The sequence below is a fragment of the Olea europaea genome, unplaced genomic scaffold (genome assembly GCF_002742605.1).
Source record: "Olea europaea var. sylvestris unplaced genomic scaffold, O_europaea_v1 scaffold2627, whole genome shotgun sequence".
Classification (NCBI taxonomy): domain Eukaryota; kingdom Viridiplantae; phylum Streptophyta; class Magnoliopsida; order Lamiales; family Oleaceae; genus Olea; species Olea europaea.
In genome coordinates this window covers 42,476-60,920 of record NW_019244609.1, presented here as the reverse complement: position 1 = coordinate 60,920, position 18,445 = coordinate 42,476, and the positions used below count along the sequence as shown (strand labels likewise).

The 18,445-nt window shown below is 32.6% G+C and overlaps 1 long non-coding RNA gene and 1 pseudogene across 1 annotated transcript; one reads left to right on the top strand and one right to left on the bottom strand.

Annotated features, from left to right (window-relative positions):
* The first annotated feature begins 570 nt into the window (after nt 1-570).
* LOC111383208 lies at nt 571-2,447 on the top strand. Its single transcript, XR_002700721.1, has 5 exons — nt 571-654; nt 771-831; nt 1,213-1,277; nt 1,677-1,830; nt 2,222-2,447. It is a non-coding gene; the product is annotated as an uncharacterized LOC111383208 (long non-coding RNA).
* Nucleotides 2,448-13,795: 11,348 nt separating this feature from the next.
* On the bottom strand, nt 13,796-16,428 carry LOC111383204 (annotated as a pseudogene).
* Between the last annotated feature and the right edge of the window lie 2,017 nt (nt 16,429-18,445).

The window sequence follows — 18,445 nt, the reverse complement described above, 5'->3', positions numbered from 1 at the left end:
ACAAATAATTTCATACAGAAAGGATGCTTACATTCGAGGAATGGAATAATACAGACCAAAAAGTATATTATCTTCTGGTTCGCCTCGCCGTCGTTTCATACGAACAACATTTTCTGGCTGAAGACTACTTTCTGAAGCATGACGACTAATGTAAATAACCTTTCAGGATCTCTATTGAGCTTCGGAAGGTCTTGATAGCAGGAATTACAAGTTAATCACAAAAACATTGAAATAGCTATGGCACTTCAGTGAAGTATTGAAACACTGGCAGGTATATTTGTTGCAATTCAATTTTTCTTAGTCAAAAATCAAAAATTGACTAGTGAAAGTTAAAGTCAATTAAGGACTAAAATGAAACTAAATATTTTATTGGGTTTTATTTTATAATTGGCAATATAAGAGGGTTTAATTGGATACAATTTAAAGTTGGGAATTTACTTTTATATTAAGGGAAATTAGAAGGATTAAATGTTATATTAAAATGGAGTTGAGGGACTTCCCTTGCAATTTTTAGTAAGTGGGCCTTTATATACCTTTGACCCATTTTTTTCTCCAAAACACACACTCACACACTAGAGCGCAGAGAAGCAGTAAGGCTGGAAAAAAAAATGGAAGAAGAAGAAAGAAAGGAAGAGAAAGGGAAGAAGAAGAGAGGTAAGGGTTAATCTCTTCAAGTTTGAATTTAATTTATCTATTTGTTCCAAGTGATAAATGTATGATTTAAGTTAAATTTCTAGGGTTTTAACTTGTAGTAAAAATTTTCAATTTAGGTGAGATAAGTACGAATTGGAGCTCAACCTTGGGGATTCCTTAATTTCCGATTTTAGCAAGGTAATAAATATTATTTTTAGCAAACCCTAGAAATTTTATTTGGGATTTTGGATTAAGTAGTGGTCATGAAAATGATGGTGATGAGGAAATAATTATTTAGAAGTATGAATTTATGGAACAAGAGGAAAATTTAATTGGTCGTAGCATAGTGACAAGTTGTCACTAGAATGAAGTGGGTAGTTACATTAATGCTTGGAATGAAGGTTATTTTGATGAATTAGTTATTGGTCAAGCGATCATAAAGTGTAATCAGCTCCAATCGATAAAGGAAAATTTTGAAATTTATTCAAGTATTAAGAAATTTAATTTAAGTACTATTATTAGATATTAAGGTTTCTTGATTTGATAGTGGTTAAATTGGTTATTAATATCGTATTTCAGGTGGTGATGAGGAGATTGGAAATGTTTATTAGGCAGTCTAGCTTGTAGCTCGTAGCTCGTACTTTGTGAGTGGATACAAACTTATTTTTCAGAAATTAGTATTTATTAAATTTATATTATATGAAATTCATACAGTTGATTTGACAACATGATTTTTAGAATAAAGTGGATTTTATAATTTATTTTAAAGTTAAATTAAGTTCAGTTAAATCATTTGATTAGCAAGTTATATGAATATTAAATATTTCAGTCTAATTAAAGTTATTTTTAAAACTACCAGAAAGTATCCAAGTGATTTTACCCTAGTCTACACTGGTGTGAATGTGTTTCCACAATGTATGACTACATATGGTTATTTTACCCACTTTGAACCGGTGTGAATGTGTTTCTACAGTGTATTATCAGTTATGCTGATTTTACTCGCTCTGCACTATTGTGAATGTGTTTTCATGGTGTATGACCAGATTATCAGAGGTCTTTGGGATCCACTTTCGTACACACATAGGCTTTGGGCCGTGTACTAGGGTGATTAGCCTTTGAGATAGCTCTGCATACGTATGACCAGATTATCATATGTGAATGACCTTGCTTTGTACATCGAGATTACACTGTATATGAGTAAGGCTATTCATTGGGTAACTTTTTGGTGTGATTTTTCAGTATTTTACAGCTTATCAAATTTCAGATTATAGAGTTCAATTTCTTCAATTCTCAGAATAAAACTTCCAGCTTACAATATTGAACAATAACAATATTTTATAGATTTTTATTAATATCAGATTCTTTATATTCGTTATAATTTACAGTTACTTATCTAGAATTAAGAACAAAGAATTTTTATAATATAATCAGGCTTAGTTTTTAAAATGTTACTAGATTCAGAATTTCTCAAAAATTTAATAAAATTAGAATTTTTAGAAAATATGTATAAATGGGAAAAGTATACTTATTTACAAAATTTCCATTCACTGAGTTACATTCTCATATATTTTGTCATTTTTTTGATCAGGAGACCGCTAAATTTGAAATACTTGGGAAAGCCTGCTGAAGTCAAGAGACCGTCTCATAATATGTAATATATGGTTGGGGATTCATGTTTACCAAATACTTTGTTTAATATTTTGTTTGATGTGCACTTCGTAGAAGGATTTATAATTGATGTAATGCTGGGATGTAGAAATGATGTTTTGTAGTAGAAGTTCTCAATCGAATTTAGTTGTATTTTGTTTTAGTTATGGTGGTATTAGTGGAACTGGTGGTTCCCAAAATTTTTGGTTTAAATGTCTATATGAGGTTTTGTTGATTTTTATGTTGGTTTAGTCCATGCTTCAGGGAAAATTCTGTCAAAATTTTTATAAAAATATATCACAGTCAAAGTAAGTCAAAGTTGCCTTGGTGGTGGATCCTGCATTTAGTTGGTATCTACCATCGGCACACAACACGTGTCAAGTTAATTAGGTTGATTCGGAATGGGTTGTGTCAATATTTTTTACTTTTTCATAATTAGACCTATAAACAAATGAATTTTTGTAGGATTGAATCATCACGCAGATACCATCTCGATGTGGGACGTTGAAGTTCAAGGAACAGAGAGTTTGAAGAATAAGCAACTTTGTCATACGTGCTAGCAATACAAATACAATTAACTATGAAGAGATCATTAAAATTATAACCAAGTATCCTTTTCCCTAAAAGCGACAACTTGTACAGCATAACTATAATTTCAAATAATGTTTAACTTTACAGCTATTCTTCGCAGATGCATTAGATGTACTAAAATCCAACTCAACAGCTACATGGGCGAGAAAGAAAAGAAAATAAGCTTCAATGAAATCAAAGTTGTGTATATTCATTAATAACAAAAAGAAAAAACATGCACTACACAAAATTACTACACAACTACGAGAAATAATATCATTTTATTAAGAACCAAACTTACAGGTCGTACATTCACTTAACCCATCTACTAATTTCCTTGAAGTAGCATGTTAAGTGTGTTGGATGGTATTAGGCCTTTCTTACCCCAAAAGCTAGCTCAAGAGATGAGCCTTTTCCTCACACTTATAAACTGAATACCAATCTCATCCAAAACCGACGTAGGACAACCTCAATAATCTTTCCCTCATACATCGGACTTTGTGGGAGACTAAACACGTCTGAGCTTCACGGGAGACTAAACCATCTCCGCCTCACACAACGCTGCCTGTAGGGAGACCAAACCCGTCCATTGATTTTGAAAATTTGTATCAATTGCTGAAATACTTTGTCAATTTTTTGCATATATTGCTGAATCGTATCTCCCAAACTTTGTTCTCTCTCTTGTTGGGGATGATTTGAACTACTCTAAAAAGCTTTTTGCTAATTATCAAACCATTTGGAGTTCGAGTGTTACCTCTATCCTGGATTATATGCATGTCCAGATGGGTTGAAATTATAGGAACCATTCTGAATTAGTTTACTTATTCCTCTGGAGAAACCAACAATAAGCAATTTTTAGTAGCACGATTGGCTCCACAATTCTCACATATAGAAGTGACCATCACTACATGTGCTTTATGTGTTTAAGATTTTATCAATAACTTTCCCTACTTTGTCAAAGTAGCAATATGTGCATTAGTAGATGTTGTGATTTCTAACTCATGAATTCCAACTGTTTTCTTTGAGATTACTCTTTTTTGATGAAAACATGGAATATGTAGTTGCAATCAACTCAAATAATTCCTAACATTGTTGAACTGATTTACCAATTATAGACTCGTTTGTAGAAGAATCCACCTGGGATTCAGCTAGTGGAGAAAGTCCGGAGTAGAAATATTGTACCTACTTTTCCCTATTATTCCATGATTTGGACACTTTTTCATCAACTTCTCAAATCTCTTTCAAGCGTCATGATAACTTTCCTCATCGAGTTGTTGGAATGTTTGGATTTTGAGTCGTAATTTTTGCTACTTTTGTAGGTGGAAATAATTTATTACAAAATTTTCTCATCAAATCCTAGTGATATTGCCTTGAGGCTCAGAATCCAACAACTCCAAAGCTACATCTCTTAATGTGTATGAAAATAACAACAATTTTGATTGCATCTTCATTAACCCCTAGAGCATGAAAGCATTGGAAATTTTGAAGAAATCTTGAGATATATGTGTTCGGGTTTTCTCGAGATAACCTGTAGAACTAGAGAGTGTTGCGGTCAAGTTGATCCAATAAGCCTTATATGAAAGTTATTTTATTCAAAATCTGGATATACAATAATCGAACTTTCGGATGCTACTATAGGAGTTACAAAAATTAACACTAGCAAGTCTCTTTCATCAATCTCAACTTGTTCCGTTGCTGAATTTGTGGTGTCGCTACTCTAGCAGCTCCTTGTCCAGCTAGAAGTATAGGAATATTTTGTTCTTTGCCATTTCATGTTTTTGTTTTTTGCTTTTGTTCTTTGAGTCTTCGTCTTAAGGTACATTCTATTTTTGGATCAAAGGGTTCAAGATTGTTACCTTGAGGATGAAGCATACAATGAACACATTTTTATTTGTAAGAAAGAAAACTAAACTAACCAAATAAAAGTTAAAAATAAAATAAACTAAGATTAAATGTAAATAGTTCCAGACAACAACACTAAAAACTTGTTTTTTTAGTTTTTTTTTTATTGCAAGTATACGATATCAAACAAGCAATATAATAAACCTTTAAATCATGATAATCATTCTTGTAGAGGCTATTATTTATTCCTAATTTACTATTTCTACTTCTATTTTATGAAACAGTTTATGATATAAGATTGTTGGTCTAAATTATACTAACTTGAATAGTATTGGATGCACACAAAAATTGAATTTGGTTTTTAAATATGAAAGCGATATTAGGGCACACAATTTCATTTATCAATCACATTTAATTTTCTATTCAAGATTCATAACATAATATCGTGTTTAGTCAAATTCTTCTAACGCATTTAATTTATCTCTCTTGAGTACAAATTGATTCTATTTAATTAAGTCAATTCGATATATCTATGTTAATTCGAATACACTTTAGTTAAATGCCTTAAGTCTCTAAAAATCTATGTAACGACCACATTAATTTGAAAATGTATCTCTACGCTTTTATACTATTTTTCGGATTTTACTACTTGGTCGAAGCTTAAAACTCACATGACGACTCATAGTAGATTCACAAGATCAATAAATTATTGCCCCAGTAATTAAATTATTTCCCAAGTAAGTCACACCTTAAACATAATAAATAAAATCAACACGAATAAATTTGAGAACTATAGAATCTTGAAAATTGAATTAAAGGGTCACAATAAATTACATTATTTGCCTTAACAAAAGTTTTAGCTACGAATAATGGATGAAAGAAAAATTGAGTGCATCACCGGGTATTGAATTAAGATTTGGAGATGTTGATGAATCTTGCACCGAAATACTCTTCTTACCCAAATTGAAGCTTCAAATCTTGATTTCATGCCTTTTTTTTTTTTTTTTTTTTTTTTTTTTTTTTTTTTTTTTTTTTTTTTTTTTTTTTTTTCCTTTTTTTTTTTTTTTTTTTTTTTGATGTGTTTCTCTCTAATTCTCAAGTAATTTAACCACTTTTCTCCTCCAATTCAAGTCTTTATATAGCATTATACATTTTAGAAGAGTTCTCATCCAAGATAAACTAAAAAACATGAAAAGAAAATTAAAAAACATGAAAAATCCCCCAATCGGACCGCCTGCAGGTTGGAAATCCACGACCTACCTGTGGCATGCAGGGAAAATAGCGGCAGGGTGGGCCGCCGGTTTGCAAACTGAGGTCCATCAGTGGCCTAATTTCAACTTTTTGCAGTTTAGTCATTCAACTTTCCAAAAACATCTATTTTTATCCCCAAACTTTTCAATTGTCAATTTTTCGTGCTTAATCTCATGAATTCATCCAATTGCTCCAATAAGTTCTTTTGATTCACTAATTGAACCCCGAATGATCTTCAAGAGCCTGAATCAATCTTCAATTAAGCTCAAAATGACCAACTTTTGCACCAATTGCGCTCAAACTTGATATTTGTCTACAAGCCACAAAATTTCACATAATGAAGTAGAAATTTGCTCAAATAAGTTAAAATTTATCGAGATTAAAAGTATAAAGAAGTGTGTAAAAGACGCTTATCATTTGACTTTTAAATAATCAAAATATAGTCAAAAGTCTTTGAAGAGGATTTGGCATGATGTAGTCGTCGTGTTTATTGCATTTCTACACCAAAGATTTATAGGATTGATGTTGATTGTATTTGTTGAAATAAATTTTGGATTTCATGCTAAAAAGCATAGATAAGTTTCAAGATGGATAACCACGTCACTTTTCTAATCTCATATACTGTTCATCATCACCATTCACCAATTAAAGTAACCTATTGAGTTCCAACAAATCATTTCCAAGATACAATGAAGTGCAACATATCATTATTATGTTAATTGCGTTTTGAATTGATGATACTATGTTTAAGAATAATAAAAAAAAAAATTACTTGATTATTGAAGTAGGAAGAGTGGATGACATGATTTCTATTGCAATCATTGTTTATAAATTTTCATATGTAATAAGCACTATCAATTCCAATAGAGGATTTTTTTTTTTTTAATAACCAAAATATAGTGACGGAAAAAAGAAAATAATAATATATATATATATTTTTTTAAACAATAGTCTCCTACTGGCTACTTACATTTTCATAATCCAAAACAATACCTTTTCTTGAGGAAGAAAATTTTTCTTCACTTTATTTTTCCAGAACTTTTCCTTATTTTTCAAAATATTGACTAAACTATCTAATCATGTATACTAATTAGGAGAATAATGAATGAAGTGTTTGGATAAATGAGTTAGTACAATAGACTCATTTTGATCGAGTTTGCTCAAAATTTCACTATATTTAAGCTTTTGTTTGTCAATCATTCCATCACATTATTTTTTCTATAATTCTCATTTTCAATCACATATTCTTCATTAAAATAATATTATGCATAAATAAAAAAAATTTCATTCTTTTTTAACCACACATTTCAACATCAATCACTATTCTATAATACACTTTTTGAAATTTAGTGGGCACAAACATGCCCTAGATAAATATAAGATTAGACATGTAGGTGTTGTTTAAAATATCTTTTGATAAAAAATTTAGCGGATTTTAATTAAAAAAAATTAACAAAATTTAGAATTTAAAAGTTGATAAAAATTTATGGATATCGTGAATATATAGTTAAAATTAATTTTTTACCTTAGTTTAGCAAAATTTTAAGTTATTTGAAACAAGCATTTAGTCAATTTTTTAAATATCAAAAGAACCTATAAAGCCTGTTTAATGTAGATTTTTTGAAAATTGATTTTTTTGAAGAGCGTATAATAAAAAAGTAAAGAAAAATTATGATTCAAAGTAAAAATATTTTATTAAAAAAATATGCAATTGAAATAATTTTGAAGAAAAATGACTTTTTGAATATTTTATGACAAGTGAGACTGATAAAAGCCGTGATTGAGGCCGACAAATGCTTTATGTTATTTTTATATAAAATGACTTTTGACTCCTCGGTCATTATTTTCTATTTTCTTCATCAAATATCCCAATTAGTCACTTCCAAACTCGAATTAAAAGTGCGACCAAGAGCAAGATTAGCTCCTCCAGTCTCATCACCCAAGGTCACTTGAAATTTTCATTTTTCTTGTGGTTACTTTTACCTATTTACGAACTTTTGGAGAAATCGGGAACATTAATGGCCTATTTGATTGGCCAAGAATTTCATTGAAAGTGGAAATTGAATTCTACTTTCTAGCTTTATCCTTGTTTGATGGCATATATTTACCATGGAATTGGTATTCCATGTTTCCACCCCACATGCCACTTTTCCTTGTTTTCATGGAATTCAAATTCTTATGGGTATGGTAAGAATTGGAATTCTAAGCAAGTTTTATTTTATTTTTGTCTCTTTTTTTTATTATTATTATTTTATTGGCAATGGAAAAAAATTCTAAGAATTATTGTAAAAAATATTTTCCTTTAATTGACAATTTTCATGTAAAATAAAGTCAAACGAATACCATAAAATAGATAATTTTTTTTGAATTTTTCTTTCTTTCTTTTTTTGTTTTTTTAGTTGTTGTTGGCAATGGAAACAAATTTCATTCCCAATACCAATAAAATATATCTCTTTAATTGACAATTTTCATATAAAACGAAGTCAAACGAATACCAAAAAATATTTTTATTTCAACATATTCTACATGAAAAATTATATCAATCAAACACAATAATTTATAATTCCCATGAAAATAATTTCTAGACAATTCAATTCCTTGAAATTCGTTTTCTTTCCACCCAAATTCCATCTTTTCAATCAAACGGACCGTAAATTGATTAAGTCTGTGTAATCGAAAATAAGCATTCCTCGATGGATCAGCAATTAGGACTCAAAAGGTCCACTTTATTACTTGAACGCGACCCGTGCACTTGCGACATATATTTTTAGCGAACAAGTTTTTGGCACCGTTGCCGGAGAATGTTTTTACTTTGATTACCAATTTAGTTAATTTTAATTTTAACAATTTCTTTTTATTTGTTTTTAATTGCTTTTATTTTTGTATATTTTGGCTAACCTTCATATTGGTAATCTACCTTGTGCTTGTATTCTCTCCCAGTATTTTCAAATATTTGCAGGATTCTAACTTTGGTAAAGTAACAGAATTGTTGCAATGACAAATCTCTATGTGGACTGTTAAGATGCACTTGGAGGATATCCAAGTTGTGAAAATTGTTACGTGATGTAAAGGGAATTGCTTGCTTTCGCACACTAGTTTATGCACGCCAAAACTTCTAAGGTTTAGAAAATATTTGAGGTGTCGAAAACAAGCCATTGACAAAAATGATGAAGGGTACATGCTCGTGGGAGATTTGGTACCCTTCAATTTGGATGAGGACATTAAACTTGTAGGAGATGGTCCTCCCGTACTGAACGAAAAGGTAATTGTAAAGTATTTCAAAGAGCTTGCCAAATTGGATGAAAGTTATATGCTTATGTGAGATTACATGTACTGGGAAGAATATCAACAGTGGGGGTACAATCTACTTGATAGAGTCAATGAGACCGACTTCTCATTGCCCGTGGATTTAAATTGTGGATTGATCATTCAATCTGAAGAATTATTGACAATCGTAGAGGAGTTTAAAGTGAATGATAATTTAATCACAAAGAAGTGATCGAGGACGTAGGAATCAATGAAGACGAGATCAACGTACATTCGTCCTATTTCATTGATTGCGTAGGAGCTGATTTTGTAATTAAGTCCGATGAGGAGATAAAAATCTATATTGTTGAGTTTGTATCTGATGGAATGGGAAAGTCCTACTACATTGAAAATGGCAATGTCGAGGTTTCGAAATGTTGAACCCCAATGTTGAGGGCCCCCACCGCCCCGTCCTTGGAGCATCGTGATGGAGGTAAAGATTATAAAAAAATGCTTGTTGGGAGGCAACCCAACTTTTTAATTTTTATGCTTTTTATTTATTTTTATGTATTTTTATGCCTTTATCTAATTATCTATCATTTTTGGTAGGAAACTTTTTGAAGTCCCACACATACATGGTTCCTCACAAGTTTGGGGATAAATTGGTGTACAAGGTTACTTGCCCAAGTTCGTCAAGAGCATCCCGAGTCCGAGTCCAAGTCCAAGTCAAGCATTGGGACCTCTTCACAAATGTCCAACTGGGGAAGTTTCGTTCTCTCTCTCCTCTTTGTCTTGTTCTTTACACATTGAAGACAATGCGTGATTTAAGTTTGGGGTTGATTGTGCTTGAATTGGTGATTTTATGTTGACATGTTAGATAGCCTTGCTGGCTTTGAATGGTTTGATGTTTAAAATTGGTATTGCTTCATGAGCTATGTATGACCAATTATGTTATTTGTGCCTAATTTTTTTTTTTTTCAAAAAATTGCTTATCCATTTTAAGATCTTGAATTATTTTGAGCACAATAGTCAAGATTAATTGTTATGTAGATATGGAAATTTTTTTATTGATGGAGAGATTTTTGAATTGGTTGAACTAGGTTGTGAGTTGTTTGAAAATTTATATCAATCTAAACTCTCTTTTCTTTCACTTAACCATATTGCGAGATAAGTTTGGGTGTGGTCGAACTGGTTAAGGATATTATCTAGAAGTGTGTTGATTCCATGCATGTTGAAAATATTTGTGCGGAGTGTCTTTTGCTAAATATAAGCTAGGTAATGACCATATGCTAGGGATCTAAGCCTCATTTTTGTTGTACTTAAAAAAAAAATAAAAAAAGAGAGAATGATTATTAAGTCTGTTGGCCTAAACAACCAGGGAGTTATCGACCTAAAGCTCACTACAAGAGTCAAGAAGAAAGCTTAAGAAAGTGAGGTAAAGCATGGGATTTGGCTAAAGAAAAAAAATTGTTGTTATGAAATTGTCTTTGATATTTGGGCTTAGATAACTAGTGGATTTGAATTACTTAGTATAATCTTGAATGTGAAGTACTCATTGGTGGAGAATCATCATATGACTAAATGTTGAGATTGACGGTTGGAGCCAACCAAACTAGAGCGGAAAAAGAAATGAGCGATTGAGAGCAACCTTTAGATTTACACCTCGGGAAGTAAAAGAAATATCTATTTTAGTGTGAATCTCATGAACCAGAAAGGAAATATTTGACCAAAAATGATCAAGTTGGAGCCAATTTGAAGATTTTTTTGTCTTGACAACTTTTTCCTAATTTAGATAATGATTGAAAGCGACTTTACACGCACGCACCAATCGAACATTGGATAAGCTTAAATTATTTTTGCTAGCATTTCTTGGAGCATATTTGTGAATTAATTATACAATTTTAGACTCATTGATATTTTTAGCAAGCTATCTAATATGTTGATCATTATTATGTATGCTTGATTGTGTTGTAGATGATCTTGCTCAGGACAAGCAAGAGTTTAAGTTTAGGGGTATTTGATAAGTGTATTTTTGCATACTTATTTAATATCTAAATATGTTTTTAATTGATAAAATGAAAGAAATTCTACTCACAATTAGGTAACATTTGCTTTTGTAGACTAAAAATCATCCAAGGAAGGAGAACAAGGCAAAAGAGAGTAAAAAAAGACCAAAAGCGCACAAAAATGTGAAGTTGGGGACCAAAGCGCACAAGCGCCGAAAAGTTGGGGACCCAAGTTGCAAATTATGAAGGACTTGATTGAAAAGAAATTCAAAATTTCAGGACCAAATTGGATGAAAAAAAGTTGGACGACCGGACGTACAATTCTTTGGGGACCAAACTAAAGAAAAGGAAAAAGAAGGTAAGGGGCGCGCCTCAACTCCAATTTTTGGCCACTGAGAGCAACCAAAAGGCTAAGGCGCGCACCTCATTTTGTACTAGGCACACGCCTTAAGTTGAAAATCAAGACATGTGCGCACATTTTAATTTTTTTAAGGGGCTCTTCTTGCAATTTGGTTGAGACGATTTTTTTCCTTTTTAAGTACCCTTTTGATTCTTCTTCATTTATTTATTTATTTTGCTTTCTTTCTCTTTCATTTTTCTTGGATTTTGTGGAACAACCAAGGGCACAAGGAGAATACATCAAGGAAGGTGGAGAAATATTTGGGGAACTCGAGATTAATCTATAGCAATATTCAAGAATCCAACCAAAAATGGGGTATCACTTTTATCTTGAATTTACTCCATTATTTTTCTCCATTTGTAATGTATTGTGTAAAATATTCTCATTTTTATAACTTGGATAAAATGGGCTAGTTTATTTTGTTGGGATTTGTGGTATTAGTTTAATTTAGTTTTAATTAATTTCTTTGTTTGCTATTTAATATTAAAATGCTTGTTTCCTTGTGTTTATGCTATTGTATTTATTGCATTTTCATTTATGTGACTAATGAATGATTGTGCTTAGTGATTTGTACATCGTTCGAGAGAATATAATACATTTTAGATCAAATAGTAGAAACCCTAGGTTTATATAGGAGAGAGATATATACTCTTAGACTTCGTGACCCAATGAGCTATTTTCACAAATATTTAATGCAATTGTTTGGCTTTAATCGACATAGAGATATAATAAGTTAAACCAATCAATTAGAATTAATTTCACTTGAGAGAGGTAATTAACTAAAATTGGAAAATCAGGTCTAACATTGTAAATGAATGACTTGTTAATTGGTTTGTGAAGAAATTAATTAGACGACGGTTAAATGAAACCATGAATCCCAACCACGTTTTCTTTCGAAAATTCCCAAGATTTTCATATTTTCTTCTTTTGTAGATTTTTAGTTAATTTCCAAAATCAAAATTTTATTGTGTTTATTTTTATTGTTAGAATTAAATTAATTAAGGATGTATAATCGAAAGTAGGCATTCCTCGAGGGATCGACAACTCGAATTCAAAAGGTTCACTTTATTACTTGAACGCGACCCCTGCACTTGCAGCATGTATTTTTAGCGAACGCATACCAACAGCTTATATTGACTGCCTCAGTTTATTGATTACCCTACAATTCAAGTAGACAACAAAATGACTTCTGTGCTCCTTTAGCATTTTAACAATTTTTCTTGAGAAGGGCATTTCCGGCAATTCAAACATCAAAAACGATGGACTTCTAATTTGTCCGACAAATTGTTGAAGGTTGTACTCCCATTAAAGCAGGGAAAGACTTCTAATTTTTCTAACAAATTATTCAAAAACATCTATTTTTTCCTTTTAATCGGATTTTAATCCCACCAAACAAGGGCTACATGAGATTGACACCAGAACTTGTTAGATATGAATCACTGAAATGGACGAGTTTATGATTTGTGGGATGTGATTTCTAATGATTCGGCAAGTCAGTTTGCAAGAGGGCCACTTAAACAAGCCGAGACAGTACTCGGTACAAATTGGCAAATGTTCTTGCTAGCTTAGTTCAAGCTTTGTTTTCATTCCTCATGTGAGTGAGTTGAATTTGAAAATGTTTTAAATATAAATAAAAATTTGAAATTAATATACATTTATCCTTTCAGCCAAATCATTTCCATGATGATCGAATTCCCATCGACCACTTTTTACCCAGGAAAAAGAAAAGATTAAAAAGGAAAAACCAAAATCCTTAATAATCTCCGTTAGTAATTTTCTTGAAATTTGAATTCTTTCCTTTCATGAGCAGTTACAAGCAACAAATAATTTGTTTGGTTAGATAAGAAAGAAGTTTTTATAAACTAGAATTTGAATAATATGGTGCTTAGAAAAATAAACCAACCCAAGATATAAGGCCTCCATTTGCAAATAGTAATAGGAATAGTAGTAGATTTCACAAAATGTGTGAATAATAATGAGTGATAGTTATAAATATATGTTTGAAATCAATGCTTAACTGACTGAATTTATAAATCAATTTATACATAGTATCCAAACAAAGGCAAAATTGTGATGCAGATATTTGCTATTCGACACCCCCCAACATTGCAAATGAGATGTTTTGACGATATGCTATATTTGTTAAGGCGAAGTCCCTCGTATTATCGACAATTATAGTACTTTGCTATTTGAACATTTACTAACAATACTTGATGTACTGAGGTGTTGAAGTCATAAAAAGAGCTGCAAATCTCAAATCAGAATCGTGTATTGACAATTGTATACTGCCCTTAATGTAGGATGTAAAATAAGGAATTACAAATGCAACACTAACAAGTTCGCATTCATACAGAACCAAGTCATACAATTAACATGCATGATAAAGTTACAATACATAGTAGAATACAAAACCAGACACAAGTTTACGAGGCGAATAACTGAAAAAACCAATAACCTGAAAAATTAAAATGTGCTTACTTCTCTTCAGAAGTGAAATCTAGTCACATGACTCTGAAGAAGAATGACTGCTGTCCTCTTTTGCATTCTCGCCTTTGCTAATGCATCTTACGAACTGTTATCCTCTTCTCGGACTAGCTTCTTCCTGTGATAATACCTCCATTGTACTTGTATAGTACTTGCTGCCCAATTCCTCCACTGCTGCGAGTAATACCTAAAAATGCAATGCATCTGCTTACTACTGTATATGTGTCTGAATTGAGAGACTACAAACTTCAAATCATCGGCCGCCAGTGCAAGCACTTTGGTTTTTGAGAGGGCTTGAACAGTTCTGGTCGAGATTGGGAGGTCGGAGGACGAATTGGGGTCGAACGCCCATGTGAGGAGCTCTTCTCCATAGAAGCCACCACCTTCTAAATAAAAATAATTTGAAAAGTCATCAGTTTTTCCTCCATTTCTTGTCACTGAATTTGACAGCAGTTCTCCACGAACTATGTTGGATATTGGTTAAATAAATTGAGAATCGAAAATCGATTAAAGTTCGTATCAAATTCGGCCAAATACTCAAAAGCTCGACTCAATCCGTTTAGGCAAAATTGTTTGCCACTTCGCCGCTTCGGGGCGCACAAACGGGGATCGACCTGCCCGGTCAGGTCGCGAGGGTCGAGGGGGCAGCGCCCCTCGTGGGGGGTCGGGGGCAACGCCCCCGAAAGAGAATTTTGATTTCTCTGCATGTATTGAAGGGTATATTTGGCATTTCGAAAACCAATATTGGATGAATGAGAAATTACGAAAAAGGCCTCAACCATTAGTGAATAGACACCTTTTCATAAAGGTGCATTGTGTGGAAATGGTGCATGGTTTGGCCTCAACCATTTCGTCCACACCCCTTCATGGTCTATAAATAGGACCCTTTGGTTGTCCTATTCCTCACAGTTTGATATGCAAAAACGTCTCTCATCCTCTCTTCTATCCAAAATCAAAATCATTTCATTTATTTTGATTTTCTTTCATTTCATCCTTGGAGTACATAAGCCTACATTTGGTTCGTTGTACTTGTGTTTTGGAGTGCTACAAACACAAGTGTAGCCGTTGTATCTTGGGAGTCGATTGCCGAAATCCGTAGGCACCGTTGCGGGGCAAATTCGACTTAAGGACAAAGAGTCCAACTCTTGCCTCGGCTTTGTCACCATCATTATACTTATTTCGGCGTCACTATTCACAAAATTTTTCCAACAAACTATAAACAGCATCTCATCAATCGGATCACCGTCCCGCCATATGAAGCCATTGTTAGGGTAAAGCACGGTTTTTAGACGGCCACACATTGCATCCAGAAGTAGTATATCCATTTTCTCAAACATGGGCACCTAAAACATAGTTAAAATATTAGCTATATAGATTTATTTATTTATTTTCTTTTTTGGATTTCACCCTTGCCCAAATGAAACTTGAACTATATCTGGTAAGGCTTTGCCCTTACCAACTGGGCCTTGATCTCAGTATATAATTTAGTACTCAAAAAATTATTGTAATCCAGATACTATTCTATCAGAACACAGACTAAACGAAGCAGAAATCAATAGCTTAAAACTTTGACTTGTAAGTAAATAAATAAAGCTTTGAACTGACTTCTTTCAACTCATTTTTCATTTTTCTCTTGAAAGAACAGTAATACATATAACTAGAACATAAAAGCTGAATGAAGAAGCACTCACTCTCTTAAGAAGAGCCAAGCAAACATGACGCATAATAACTTTACTGAGGTCCTTGGGAAGATAACGAATCAGGAGGTATTTGTGGCACTTCCTGATTGCCTCTCTCAATCTCTTTGGGAGTAATCCGTAAGACATCCATTGAATTGCATCTTGTCTTTTGACCCTTATCTCTAGTACCGAAGACCCCAGCTTCCTAACAGTCTTCTCTTCCTTTCGGGAGTTTTCCACTGCAGGTGACTGATACAGAGGCGTACCTGAACGACTCGAAAAATCAGAAGAGACATCAAGGATTTGAGAATCCAAACTGAAATCTGATGCAACGGAACTGACGCTTGGACTGCGATCATGAAACATTTGCCATATTTGCTCTCTCCAGATCACAGCTCCCACCAGTCTTTCCCAATTGTCATAGACATTTGACATCTCTAATCCAGTTTGAGCTCTGAGAATTTTTAGTAATCTTGAATGTGAGAAAAAGGGAGGCGGGCGCCATGGCACCCAAGTTTCTGCACGAAACTTGGCGCCTGACTCAGCTATTTATAGTTGTTTTTCCCCTTCATTTGAGACCGATTTTTGAGAGAGAAAAATAGAGAAAAACTTGGAGAGAATTTATCAAGTAAGAGGTTGTTCTTCTTGGGTATAAATTCAAAGCTATTTTTTCTTTCTTGGGGATTAACTTGAGGCTTGTTCAAGTAATCCAATCCATTGTTCTTCATATATATTGAAAAATCATTTCTTCCTCAATTTCTAATCTTTGAAGTGGTTTGGATTTTTTCACATTGCAAGTTATCTTTTTTGGGCAATCTAGGGAGTGTTATTTTCTCAACAATTTGGTATCAGACCTTCTTCTTAAATCAGGGTGGTTAAGCTCCGATTTTTGGTGGGTGGCTTGAACTTTGTTGTGCACACAAAGTGTTTGTGAAAATTCCCAAGTGAACTTTGTTGGTTTATTTCCGGTAAACAAGTAGATAAATCATGTCTACTAGAGGAACGTGAAGATTGGGAAGTATGAGATAGAGAAATTTAATGGGAAGAATGACTTCTCATATTGGAGAACGCAAATGAAAAATTTGTTAATTTCTCAAAAGTTGCACAAGGCATTGGCAGGAAAGGAGAAGAAGCACATAGATGTGTCTGACGAGGATTGGGAAGAGCTAGATTTTGAGGCACGAGTGTCTATCATTCTATGCCTTGAAATAGATGTTGCTTTCTTGATTGATGGTGAGGAAACGGCGGCAGAGTTGTGGACAAAGTTGGAGGCGAACTTCATGACGAAGACTCTAACAAATCGGATCTATTTGAATTCCAAATTGTATACTTGCAATGACATTTCATTGATTTGCTGGAGGGGAGTTGTGACTGTTGGCGGAATTGTGGGATAGAAATATGCTATAAAACACAAAAACAACTTTAGGTTGTATCTAAATAATCACTATGCATAAGGAAATTTATATGTTTCATGCTATTTTACATATGCAAGATATGATGAATTGTGTATTTTATGTGGGCTTCTCAAATTTGTGGGGGTGATTGTGGATGGATAATATCCCCATACTTAATTTGATAATGGATTAAATTAATTTGAGTTCATAGGAAAATGGATATTATGGAAGATTTTAGTTATTGTTCTCCTTTTTTCTTTTTTGAAGAAAAAAATTTGAAAAACATAAATATGCAATCCTAAATACTATATGCAATACAATAATGAGAAAAAAAAATAAAGTTAAAAAAATAGGTTATCCCTCGTTAGTTCTGAATTTATAGTCTCCAACTCGACTTTAGTCCATGATTGATTATGGTGGTTCAAACCAAGTTATGCCGTCTTTGCACTTCATGCAATTTTCCCTTATGCACTCTTTCGTTGCTCTTAAAATTCTATAATTCCTAATTTTAATCTTTATCAAGAAGTAAATCAAATTTTGAATATCTATTTTGACACAGTGGCTCTTCTTCATCAATTCTACAACACTATTTGATATTGGATAATTGCTTAAATGGGGTGTAATGTTGAATATCTCTTGCTTGTCATCCATTCTCAATATCAACTCACCAAAGTTTGTCTCATTGCTAAAAATGATCGGCCCAATGTAACTGGATTGTCTCAATCTTCTTCTATGTCCAACATAACAAAATCTAATAGAAATATTAAATTTCTTGCTTTTATGAGCACATCATTAACTTCGCCTCGTGGTCATAAAATTGTTCTATCAACAAACTATAGTGTTATGCATGTTGATTTAACTTTATTATTCCCATTTTTCTGTAAATTTACAGAATATGGTATTCGCTTTATCACAAAAAGCATTAATGGAACAATAATTTCCAGTCAAAATTGACAAATTAAAACTCCCTAGATCTTTCAACTTGGGTGGCAATTTATTTTGTAATCTTGCACTACTTTCTCTATTAGTGCCACAATTTTAAATTCCAAAAGCTTTCTTTTTCTTGGTTAGTATCTCTTTCAAAAGAAAAAATTCTTGGAATTCGTGATATTGCATCAATGGATGAGATATTAATGTGGAGCTTCATGAGAATCTTCAGAAATTTTCCAAACTTCTTATCTTGTTCTTCTAAAGCCTTTGAGTACAAAAATAGGAGGAACATAAGCATTGACTGAACTTGGGGCTCTAACTGTTTACTTTCTTCATTCTCAATTGAGGTTGGTAAAATTTTCT